Here is a 12699-nt window from a genome sequence, read left to right as displayed (position 1 = left end):
CCTCAACTAACAAGCTTCCTTTTCTCTCTAAGTCCCTAGACGCAAAGCTTCCCGTTGGCGTCTTATCTTGTCCAACACTCACTTTTAACAAGCCTAATTATTTCAGAGGCACATCTTGTTTAATAATCATCAGAAAGACAGGCCTCCCTAAGAGCAGGAAGATAGCGGTGGGGATGCCAGGGACCGTGGTGCAGACAGGATTGCAAAGCCAGGCTTCGCCCTGGCCTGTGGATCAATGAGTGCTTTGAACTTTCTTCCTCATCCTATTTCTACTTTGACCTCGCTGCCTTGCCTTTCCCAGATGATTTTATTGAAAAGCAATGGCAAACCGTGGCTTGTCTCTTCTCCTAGGACCTTAGCAGAGTTTCCCAAATGTAAACATCTTAGCGAGCCTTCTGTTTGGTGACTCATTAGTTTGATGAGGAAAATGTCCTAATAAAGATAAAGAAACTGTAAACCGTTTCAAAAGCTGCAGAGGGAAAAAATGTTGGGGCACTTGAGGTCAACTGCTTCCCCTCTTCTTTGAATTTCATTTGGTATTTGCTCATGGGAACAGACAGATCGGTCTCGGGGGTGAGCTGCGTCTTCATTCTCTTCCAAGCTAAGCTACGATTTGTGCATGCTTTGTTTGTTTCCTGAGTTTCTTTCTGTGTAGGCAGGCAGAGGCCATGTATGAGATTTCACAGAAATTACAGCCAGATTTCTCTCTCCCTCCACAAGCAAGCGCATCCCATGTGTCCTGAGGTTGGCAGTGAGAACAGTTTGATTTTCTCAGAAGTGTCACAAGCCCTCAGATGTAAAGGGTCAACAAGGCTAAAGAGAATCAGAAGGTCTTGCACATAGACATAGGAACTATCTAGGCTATAAGCTTCTGGTTACTTAGTCAGAATCGGTATTATCCACTGGTACAACATCTCTAAGCACTAGTAGGATTTTGTGTTGCTCTTCAGAGTTTGGCTAAAGCTACATGTTCCAGGGTGTTTGATATAACTGCTTCCAGATTTCGTTAGCGTGCAGGTCAAGTAGGAAACACAACGATCCAACCGTAACTTTATTGCAATCTATCTTTAAAGTATTGCTCTCCGTTTTTGGTTGTTGTTATTGGCTGGGACTTGCTGGACTAGGAGAAGATGAAGAAGGCACACAGAGAGTCATAGTGAGCCACTGCTTTGCATGATGATGCAAGAATGTGTCATAGCGGACATGACACGTTGTTTCATAGTGATAAAGGTATGTTGCAGTTAAATAGCTTCCAAATGGCACCCACTAATGAAACACTCCTTCCAAGATGTGATTTTGCCTGTAATACAGATTATATTCTGAAGCAGCATTCTACAAGGTCAAGATGGAATTGTGGGCCCCTTTAACTTGTAGTGATTGGCAGATGAGCCTGTCCTCAGGGCAACAGGCACCAGTGCACCAGCAGGTCTTAAGTCATTCATGATGCAGTCAGCTAACGGTCTTGTTTGTCCTGTCCAGGGCGCAGGAGCTGAGCCACCATATGGTGTGTCAGTAGAGACTCTGATCAGAGGTTAAGAATGAACAGGAACCTCCTCATCTGTTCATGCCAGGGCAGGTTGAGAAGGGGCGTGGCCTAGAGGTCAAGTAGGCACCATCCAAGCTGAGCCATCATTGAGTCAGCCTGTGTCTGTTTTGGAGCCATACACCTATGGAAATTAGTTGACTCTCTAACTCTGTAGTGAAACTTTAGTCCCCGCCCCCCACTTTCTAACTAGAAGCTGAGTGTGGCGAAAGCCAAGTTTGAGTCATTCAGACGGGCTCCAAGTTCTGGTGGCCACCTAATAGTCTCTTAGACTTCCTGAATCTTCCGCATGTGGCTGACAGGAGGAAGGGAGATATATAGCCACGTTTATCCAATCCCCCCCTTCTTTAGCATACTAAAGGTATCTGGCTTGAAAGGCAAGAAAACACATTTTGAAAAATACCTCTTGAAAAAGCAAAAAGACAGAGTTAATCGTGGATAATAGTGCCAGCATTATTTTAAAGTGCTGTCTTGAGCCAGTGACCTCCGCCAGAACAGGCTGGAGCCAGAGACCTCTGTGGGATGGGCCCAAGTCAGGGACCTCCACAGGAGGTGAGCAGGCCCAAGCCAAGGGACATCTGTGGGAACAGGACTGAGCCAGCAACCTCATTGTGCTGGAGCAGGCCCAAGGCAATGACCTCCACAGGAGCAGGTATAAGGAGCCACCACTAAAGGAGCAGACCTGAGCCAGCCACCTCCACTGGAGCAGCCCTGAGCTGCTCTTCTGCCAAAGCAGGTCCAAGGCAGTGACTGGGAGCAACCCCAAGCAAGCCACCTCTGTGGGAGCAGGCCCAAACAATCCCCCAGGATTGCAGACCAACCCCTGGGAGTGCTGAACAACCTCCAGGGTGACTAGAACCAACCATCTGAGCCTTGGATCCACTGGCACCTGAAAGATTGATCACCAGAGACACAATCCCAATTACACCAATCAGAGGAAAAGATGGGTAGACAAAGTAAGAGCATATTCAACACCACAAAGAGCAACATGATATCAACAAAAACTAGTGGCTGTACAACAGCAAGACATGAATACCCTAATATAAATGAAGCAGAAGAAAATGATCTAAAAAATAAGTTTAAGAGAATGTTTCCTTAAAGAAGAAATGGAAAAAATTTCCTCAAAGAAATGAAGGAAAAGAAAAACAAACAATTGGAAGAAATTACCAGATCCCTTAGAGCCTTCTTCCCACTTGCTCACCCTCACTGTGTTACTGGTTCATCCTCGCCTGGCAGTTGAGAGCCCTAAGGCCGCAGCGGCTGCTCAGCTTTTCTTAGTCCTGTCACATGGCGCCACAGCTCTTAACAGGAATAGTGGACCACAGCAATGATACCTCGAGTTCCCAAGGCCTTCATCCAAGGAAGAACCCCATCACCTGTGTTCCTCAGAACAGAGAACAGGAGCAGAAATCTCAGGTGTCCTGAGAAGTGATATTTCTTGTCGGGGGTTACTATGTGGCCAAGTTGGTCCTCAAACTTTTTCTTTCCCCTTTGACTTTTGTGTTTATATGAATCAGGAATCTCTCTTTTTAACTGTTTCTGCTAAAATTTGTTCATGTGAAACAGACACAAAGATATTAGTTGCGTTTCTCAAGGTCACATGTCAGGCTAGTAGCAATTGATTCTGACCAGGTCCAGCCCTGAAGCACTTAGCCCAATTCCGATGGCTCCACGTGAGCTAGAACATTCTGAGGTGTCTACTTTCTGGGCCCTTTGGAGCTGGGGTCCATCTTCACAGTTCCTTCTGAGATTCTAGAACCACCGGGTTTGGGGGGGGGGGACACATGAGGTGGCCAACACACCCTCACTTGTCTGTGGCGCTCCTTTGAAGGTGGGCAATGGAAGCCTCACCTGGGAGGAAGGTAACAGGTTTCGTTATAGGACAATGAAGAGGTTCTGGGATGCCTTCTTCAGCACTAGTTGGCTCTATGGACATTGGAAGTTTAGCACAATTTTAGAGTGAGAGAGTGAGAGGGAGAGGGGGAGGGGGAGGGAGAGGGAGAGGGAGAGGGAAAGGGAGAGGGAGAGGAGAAGCCAAGGTAAGTATTGCCCAGTGGCCTCCTGGGATAATGGGTTTCCTGTAGTTGGGATTGCCTGTGATTTTGCCCTTGCCAGACAGCTGTCAGAGAGATTGATAAACTGTCCAAAGACTACAGAAGAGCAGATGTGGGATTAAGTTTCTATAGTTATCTGCATTGGCTTACCTGTGGGCAAGACTCAGGCGCCAGTCCCTCTATGTTTGTACTAGGGGTGTGGGGTGTGGAACACACAGACAGGAAGTTAAGATCAGAGGTATTGGCCTTTTCTGTGAGTCTTTTCTATTACTTTATTTATTCTTGGTTTATGGACCCTTTAAAAATGATGAGATTCTTCCTTAATGGTTTGGTGGCATCCTCTTTCCTACTTAGTAAGAAGGATTTGATTGGCTTCTTTGCCAGCAGGCAGCACTGTGCCAGCACAAGAAAGAAAGCAGGTCTTTGTGACCGACTTGAACTGACTATGCGGCAGACATTCTATTTCAGTTTGGTATGTCGCTCATGAAGTTCAAAGTTTTCAGGCTGGCCTTGTTTTATATGTGCTTCTTAACATTCTTATGTCAAGAACTTTAGATGACTATAGGAAATGCTTTCATTGCTAATAATGAAGGTCAGGTTGAATGGAGTGGTTGCAGTCCTCCAGCAATTGCTTGTCACTGAAGTGACAGCTGCTAGGTTTCTTCCCACCATAAATTAAAGAAATAAGCTTATTGAGTTCAAAAGCCATTGAGCCCCCATTAGAAAAAAAGACTTTAAAAATATTATAAGTGGGGGCTGGAGAGATGGCTCAGAGGTTAAGAGCATTGCCTGCTCTTCCAAAGCTTCTGAGTTCAATTCCCAGCAACCACATGGTGGCTCACAACCATCTGTAATGAGGTCTGGTGCCCTCTTCTGGCCTGCAGGAAAACACACAGACAGAATACTGTATACATAATAAATAAATATTTAAAAAATATTATGTGTTGGTGTATAGAAAAAGAATGTTCTAGTTCTTGTTGAGATGCCCTCTTCCAGAGCTTTCTGAATAACTGCTAGAAAGTATGAAGTGTTCCATGTGAGTAAGAGAAGACCCTAAGTTGAATAGTGGGAGAGATTGTAATGACCAGCTGTAAAACCTGGAAGTTTCTGATGCTGTATCTGCTATGCGGCTTCCTAGTAAGGGATCAGTCATGCACAGTGGTGATGAAGGGGAGTCCTAGTATCTAATAATGGATTAGTTCATGCACAGTGGTGATGAAGGAGAATCCTGGTACCCAGTAAGGGACCAGTCTGTGTGTGCACAGTGGTGATGAAGGGGAGCAGGGAAGGGGCTAGGTGTGATGATGATTGATGCTGTAATGGTTTCCAATGCTCATGAGGGTCTTCACTGTGAATGTTCTGGTTCCCTGATCTCATGGGTCACTGGGAAACTTCCCAGCTGAACACACACTCATGAACCTTCGCTGGTCCACACACTCTCTATAACTTCCTGAGCTAGAGTTTCCAGGAAGAACAGCTTTGGGGTCTTGCTCATCACCTGTTTCCTATTTATTCCACATACTCCAGTTCAAGCCTTCATGATTATTTTACCCTCTCAAACAATGGAAGTCCCTGGACCTATGGCTCATGCTGACTCCATGTCTTCTGGAGGTCAGTGGCATCCCACAGCCTCTGTCTAGAGTGAGCCCTTTAAATCATCATTTAAAGATATATGCATATCTCCAGTAGAATCAAGTACTTTAAAATTTAAAATATTTTGTGTGGGTATATGTGTCTGTGTGTGTGTGTGTGTGTGTGTGTGTGTGTGTATGCATGTATTATGCTAGTGTGTGGAGATCAAAGGACAATGTGGGAATTCTCTCTTTCCACTACATGAGTCCTGGGTATCTAACTAATGTTGGCTTGGTGCCATCTTGCTGACCTCATGTTGTTGTTCATCCGTCCTTTTCCTCCTCCTCTTCTTCTCTTCTTCTCCTGTTTCCTTCTTCTTCCTTCTTCTTTCCTCATCCTCCTTCTTCTCCTCCTTTTTTTCTTCTATTTTGGTGGTAATGGCAGGCAGGATCTCATGTATCCCTGGATGGCCTTGAACTTAATACTCCTTGGGAATGAATGACCTTGAACTTCTGATCCTTCTGCCTCTACTGCCCAAGTGCTGGGATTGTTGGTATTTTCCATGCCCGTTTATGTGGTGCTAGGAATTGAAACCCAGACTTCATCAACGCTAAGCAAGCACTCTCCCCGCTGAACCTAACAGACCAAGTGCTTTATGTCCCTCTGTATCACTTGGTCAGATGCCATCACTCTGCCTTTCCTTGAACTAGGTAGAGAAAGGCCCACGGAGTGCTCAGTGCTGAAGGCTCATCCTTCATGTGAGTGGGTGGCATCTGTGTCCCAGCAAAGCTGTCACTCTGCTTTCCTTTGTCTCCCTGCAGAAGTTACTTGTTCTAACTGACTTTCTTCCTCAGGTACCTTGTATGGGCAACTGGGGGAAACACTTCTCAGGAGGCTTTTGTTAATTTAATTTGAATCAAAACTTTGTGAAAACCACAAACCCTTCTCCCTGACTGCTATTTGGAATTTAGAAATACGATTGTCTGGTCATTGATGACATATGGCTTCATCCTGCACTAAGATTAAAGAGCTTATTGATTGTCTCGAGGTAAAACCCTTCGTACAAATCATTACCCCTTGGCCAGCAGATGACTCCGTGGTGTGGACCTGACAACCCCTGTTTAGTCTTCAGAACCCACCTAAAGATGGAAGGAGAGAACCAACTCCATAATGCTGTCCTCTGACCTCCATGCGTGATCTGTGGCATATGCACTTTTTTTCATCATGTGGGCATGAACACACACACACACACACAACACACACACATGCACACACACAGTTAACAACAGCAACAACAATAACATCTTAAAAAGCCATTTCTTCTTAGCCAATAAGACTTTGAATGGGAACAAAATAGTTCCCTTCTTTTAATCCTCGGGCCCCTGCTTATAAAACATAGCCCAGGGCTAAGGAAGAATCCAGTCTGAACTGAGCTGGTGGCTCCTTGGTGTCTTTACCCGCAGTGGATTTGCTTCATGTTACTGCTGCCCCTGTCTTCCTCCACCTTAGCCATCTTCCAGCAGTTAACTCCCGATTCACACAGATGAGGAAACTTCAGTAATTCGCTTTTCCTTCTCCTAAAGATCCCGCTACAGTCTTTGTTTTGAGACACTGAACTGGGATAGAAGTGAAAAGTTTTCTTGGTAAATGAAATTTCAAGGCCCAGCTTTTGTGGGTTCTGATCAGCCGGTCAGGCCCATTGCCAACAGTAGCTAAGCATCTGGCGGTGGGCACTGCAGGATGAGCGTCTTTCTGATGTGTTCCTGACCAGTGCAGCCACGGCCTGAGGCTGTACTGATTTAACCTATGGTGTAGGGAAAGAGCTATCAATGCTATAACAAGGAGCAAAACTACCAAACTTGCCTCACCTTAAAGGCCGTGGGATGGAGGTTATAAGCGTTGGTTGAAGACAGTTTTCATCTTTCTCTTTTGCAGAATCAGATTCCAGAAGGTGGAGGAATTAGACAACCCTTTTGTATGCCATTTGAATTAAGCTTCCTGTTACACTGAGTATGCTTTCCCAGAAGGGTCTTCTTAATGAATAGGTATCTCCTCCAGCTTAGCTTCTAGGAGCAGGGAGTGGGGCTGGGGAATGAGCCCCAGCCGTGCTCACCCACGTTGATGGGTCACCTGTGACAGGACAGGTAATTCGGAGCAAGGCTGCTGCAGGGCACCCGGACATGCAGATGGAGAGGAATTGTGTGGAAGATGACACATCCATCTTTCTCCTTGATCTTTGGCCAGAGGAAAGCACAGATCCCTAGGCAGAAGCCCCTTTGAGAATTGTCTCTCTGCCTGTCTCTTTCTTTCTCTCCCTCCCCTGCTTCTTTGCTTCATGCAGTTTCCTAAATACAGTTAAATACAACCATTTTAAATGAAACTGAAAAGCAAAACAAAATTCCACAACAATATTCCCTCTGGCAAGGAAAGGAAATTATCAACCGAACTTCTTCAAAGCATCCCTGGTGGGAAAGCCTAAACCAGCCCCACTCAGACTCGTGTTGGCGGACAAACCATCCTTACTCCTCCTTGCTCCTCCCCACTCCCTATGTTTGGTTTTCTCTGTGTGAGTTTGTACACCCACGCGAAGGACAGAGACATTTTGGAGCTTGTCCTGCCTTCTGCCTCATCTGAGGTACCCCTTGTGAAGCTCTCTAGCCCACAAGCTTCCGAGGATGCTCCTGTCTCTGGCCCCAGCTTACTGCACGAGCACTGGGATTGCTGACACATGCTGGATTGTGTTCCAGCTTTATGTGGGAGCTGGGATCCGAACTCTGTTCGTCATGCTTGCAGAGCAAGTACGTTATCCACTTTCTGATCTATCTGAGAGAGAGAGAGAGAGAGAGAGAGAGAGAGAGAGGAGAGAGAGAGAGAGAGAGAGAGAGAGAGAGAGCAGAAGATCCATTCATTCTTCCTGTGATTGACACATCTCAGTGTTTCAATGTTGTCTGGCAGAAAACACATAAGTGTTCTGGCATGTCCCATTTTTAAATTGATTCTTTCTGTAGGTGAAACGCAACAGCCATGGCAGAGAAGGGGCAATAATTAATATCTTTGTGAGTCCATCCAAGTTCTGAGAAACTATTGGAACTCAGCTATGCGGGTGTTTGCCAGCTGAGGGCCAGCCAACCCTTGTGCTCGTCTTTCCTTCCCAGAGGCCATGACAAGGAAGGAGGAGGAGAAGAGTTCAAAGAATTAAAAACAGAGATTTCATTAGGGTAGCATTTGGGGGTCAGGTAAACATCGCCTTCGAGTTTCATTGAAAAATTCCAGAAAGCCGGGGGCAGGGTCTCCGGAAGACTGGTTATGGGAGTGGAGCACGGCGGGAAGCTATTCTTTAAAAAAAAAAAAAGTCAGAAAATGAGATAGAGTGCCACTTAGGGAGCTGCTAAACAAGGCAGAAAGGGATCCTAAACCCAAAGTTTCTTTCTTTATCTGAGAAATATGGAAGACCCAGAGAAGATCTTCCCTAGTGACCAGAATGCATGTCTTTATTGCCACTGGCCACTTTCCCTCTCGTAGCTGTGGTTGTGTTCACTGAGCTTTGGTTTTAAATGCAGACACCATAGACCTGCCCTGGAGACAGCAGCATGCATGTTCTTGGGAAGCCAGACACCTTCTGTGACCCTGCCATTAAGGGTGTAGGCTGCCTTCTGGCTGTTCATTAGTGTGTTTTCCCATCATCGTCTTCAGGAAATGCTCTTTCCTCTACCAAGGGAGCCAGGGTTAAGACGATGCACAATTTCTCTGGGAAGCATCCTCCAGGAATCATTCAGGGGCATAGCTTCTGATGCCACTGCACTCCACTCCATCCGGAAATCTGTTTCTCACTTAACTTTAAAAAGAAGTTGAGACAGTCCCCATTGACGCGGCAAGAAATGAAACCACGGGTTAAGCGACTTGTGGCAACTGGGGAATTTCTGTCCTGGAGATCTTCAAAGGAGAACGTAAAAATTAGGTCACTTGAGTAAGCCTGCTTGGAGGGTGACCAAAATGGCCTTTTGTATGTGCTCCAAATTTGTGAACCACTCAGGTTTATATTCACATGTCACCAGAGCGGAAGAATAGTCAGCCCTTTGTTACAGAACCCGTTGGCCTTAAATGCTTGAGTTCTGCAGATCTAGAAATGACTGTGTCCTCTCTCCTGCCTTGTGACGCAGTACTGCTCTTGAAAACTAAGGGGCGAGCTGGAGGGAGACATTAAGCAGAGTTGTCATTTGGAAAACAGCTTGTGGTCCCTTTAGAAGATGGCCTGAGGACGACACTGAGACAGCTGACGGGATGGAGTGTGAGGAAGGCACTGAGCAGCCGCAGCCGCTCTTCAATGTAGGGGCATTCCCCACGAGGAGGGAATGTCGCAGACCACATGGAAGTTTAGACCCGTGCCACAGGGAGCTCTTCACTTTACAGAGTTCAGCGGATTATCTGGACCGGGCCTTTACACTCATCTGGCTCCAGTATGAGCACAAATGATAGAAATTGAGAAGTCAAGGGAAAGGTTATTGAAGAATGCCAAACCACAGCGAGCAGAGGTCTTGGCGACTTGCTGAATTCCCACTGTCCCCCGGGGCCATCCCTGTCTCCTGCTGCAAACTGCATCCCGCTCTACCTCCTCCCACACAATGGCCAGCCCATCTACCTCCCTCCCACCGACTTTTGGAGACAAACTCCCAGGGCTCAGGAACACTCAATACCAAAACCATGAAGGTTTTCTTAGCAGTGGAAACTGAAAGCCATGGAAGGCACTTAGCAGAGAGAGAGTCAAATGGTGAAAGTCTCAGTTTTTATTTTTTGTGTTTATGGGTAATTTTGAGATCTCTTGAGTTTTCCATGTTTTGGGGGTAAAGATTTTGGAATTTTACTTATTTTTTTGTTTATTAAGTCTTTTAGATTTTATTTTATTTCACGTGCACAAGTGTTTTGCCTGAATGTGTGTGTGTCACCATATGAATGCCTGATGCCCGTAGGGATCAAAAGAGAGGCTTGGATCCCCTGGAACTGGAGCTGTGGATGGTATAAGCGGCCATGTCGGCACTGGGAACAAAACCCAGGTACTCTGCAAGAGCAACGGATGCTTCGAACCACTGAGCCAGCTCTCCTGTCCCTTGCTTATTATTTTTGAGACTAGACCGCTCTATGTAGTCAAGCTGGCCTGGGACTTCCCAAGCCCCTGCCGCAGGCTCCTGAGAGGTGGGACGGCTAAGAAAGGACCAGGAACTTGAATTAAGAGGTTAACTACCCGCCATGATTCTCTCTCTGACACAGAGTGTGTGGAGGACTTTCTCAGGGACCTGCCTCCATCTTGTTTGCTTTGTTTGTGTTTATTTCGCTCTCTGTGTTCCTGAAGCTGGTCGTCAATTCCTCGTCTTAGACAGATGTGTTCAGCCTCTAGAGTGGCTGGGACTGTGTCCCTGGGCTCCACTTTCTCTGTCTTTTTCTTTTTCCTTAGGACAGGTACAAATAAAGGCCAGAACTCGTGGGTGACAACATTCGGTTTCAGCGCTGGTTTCTGTCTTTGTTTCAGCTCTCTGAAGAGCTCAGTCTCCTTTGGAACCTCCCTTGTGTTTGAAGTTAGCTCTGTCACCTGGTACGTCTTGGGGTGTTTATTTACTTATGGCAGGGCAGGGCCGTAATTGCCTGAGTGACCCTGACATAGAAAACAAGTACTGAGACGCCATTGTTTGGTTTGCTCTCAGGTCCCTCCTGCCCCTGCGTTCCCAAGACCCAGCAGAGTCCATGAGGCCCTGAGGACCCTGGTTTGTAATATGATACCCGGAACACAGAATGAGGAGGGATGGACGTGGTACTGTCTCAGCTGGCTCAGCCGCCAAGCCTTTGTGGTAGTTGTCGGGCTAGAGCCTCACTGTGGAGTGCAGGTTGGATTTGAATTCATGACATTTCTGCCCCGGTTGTTCTAGTATTGGGACAGCATATGTAAACCGTCAGGCTTGGCCCACCAGGATGTTTTTGGTCACCTTGGTTCTCTGGAGCGGAGGAGTTTGCTCTCTGAGGGAATGTTGTCTGCACCAGCATCTCTCTGAGTATTGTTCTTGCTGTTACCGAGGTACTGAGGTGTGTGGAGAATCAGAGAGGGCTGACAGGAAGAGAAAACCGGTCCTGCTTTTACTTCATTGTGTCTTGTTCTAGTTTCTCCGTTTGTTAAATGTCATTTTATAAATAAAATGTGCAACATTTGCTTTTTTTATTTAATAACACACAGTATTTAAAGATTTTAGAAATTTTAATTCTGATTAAATATTTAAAATTTTTCTTCCTATTATTATTATTACTAATTTATTGCATGTGCATGGGTGTTTTGCCTGCATATATGCTCTCCATATGTCCCTGGTGCCTGTGGAGGCGAGGAGAGGATATCCAAGCCCCTGGAACTGAAGTTACAAACTGTTGTGAGCTGCCATGTATGTGGGGGGATTCAACCCAGTCCTCTGGAAAGGCAGCCATTGCATTTAACTCCTGAGCCATCTCTCCAGCCCCAGCACATAGGAATTTTATGAAAATCATTTGCTGGTGGGAGGATGTGAAAAGTTTGATTGCAATGCTCAAAATTCCCATAGAGAATGATTCCGCGTGAGTGCTAATTCCCTGTGTCTGAGCAGAAGCCAGTATGGGGTCTGTACTGTATGGGGTCTCATCAGGGTTTCGTCCTTTCCCCAGGAATCACCTGGATTCTGTTATTTATGTTCTCCTACATCCTATTCTTTTGTTTTCTGTGGAATTAGGAAGGACGAGTAGTCTGAAGTGAACAGCACTTGGTAAATGAGAAACGTATTGGTGTCCTGTCTAGAAAATGCGAACATTACAGAATTCTAAAGCTTGCCATTCGTTCTCTGAGCCTCTGTCTCAGCCTGCCCCCACCAGAACCATCCCCTAGACAGTCCTCAGCCAATTGTAAAACTGACCACAAAAATTAGGATTCCATTGCATTAATTAGTTCAAGGGCAGTGGCTTCTGAAATATTTAGCTGTGGATATTTTCTTCAGAATTACAAGTGGAATTCTGTCTAATCCTGGGAATGGAGAAGATAAAAGAAAACTGTCCTGGCCGTCCCTCCTGGGAGCAGCTCTGCCTCCTCTCTGTACTTAGATTCATGCTTCTCCACTGGAGAAGCCTCTCTGCAGGCACCTGAGGGGGTGGAGGGCCATTGGTGTTGGTGTTGACCAGTCTGATTGCTGTAAATGGGATTTCTGTTGTGTTGTCTGCTTCCCATCACTGGGCATGGCTGGTTGGGTGGGCATTGTTACTGTTGAGCTATGTAGTCATTGGCAAACTTAAAACCTCACCCCCTCGGCCAGCTGGTGCCTTGTCTGTTGGGGGATTTAGGACCTGTACGTTAAGCTCAGCCTCTGAGTTTTAAGTTCTGGCACCACATCTGTCCATCCTTTTTAGTCTGTGCCAGGAAGGTTTTCTCCTAGACTTGATTTGTGGTTGCTACTGGTAGTTTCTGCTCCTGTCAATGATAGACATTCACGTTCATGGACCTTGTAGGAATGAGCATGTTCTTTTTATAAA

The 12699-nt window shown here is 46.1% G+C and overlaps 1 protein-coding gene across 2 annotated transcripts in view; it reads left to right on the top strand.

The window, feature by feature from the left end:
* The window catches only part of Lhfpl2 (LHFPL tetraspan subfamily member 2), a 149314-nt gene that overhangs the window by 42755 nt on the left and 93860 nt on the right, over positions 1–12699 (top strand). Inside the window, exon 1 of one of the 2 annotated variants that reach the window (XM_038322553.1) lies at positions 9875–9937. The exons of the other annotated variant lie outside the window; for it this stretch is intronic. The gene's annotated coding sequence lies outside the window, so the exon portion shown is untranslated. Of the gene's footprint in view, positions 1–9874; positions 9938–12699 lie in introns of those variants that run through there. 2 annotated transcript variants of the gene reach the window in all.

Source organism: Arvicola amphibius, chromosome 3 (assembly GCF_903992535.2).
Source record: "Arvicola amphibius chromosome 3, mArvAmp1.2, whole genome shotgun sequence".
NCBI lineage: Eukaryota > Metazoa > Chordata > Mammalia > Rodentia > Cricetidae > Arvicola > Arvicola amphibius.
Note: the sequence above shows the minus strand (reverse complement) of the source record. Positions and strands in the feature narration are given on the sequence as shown.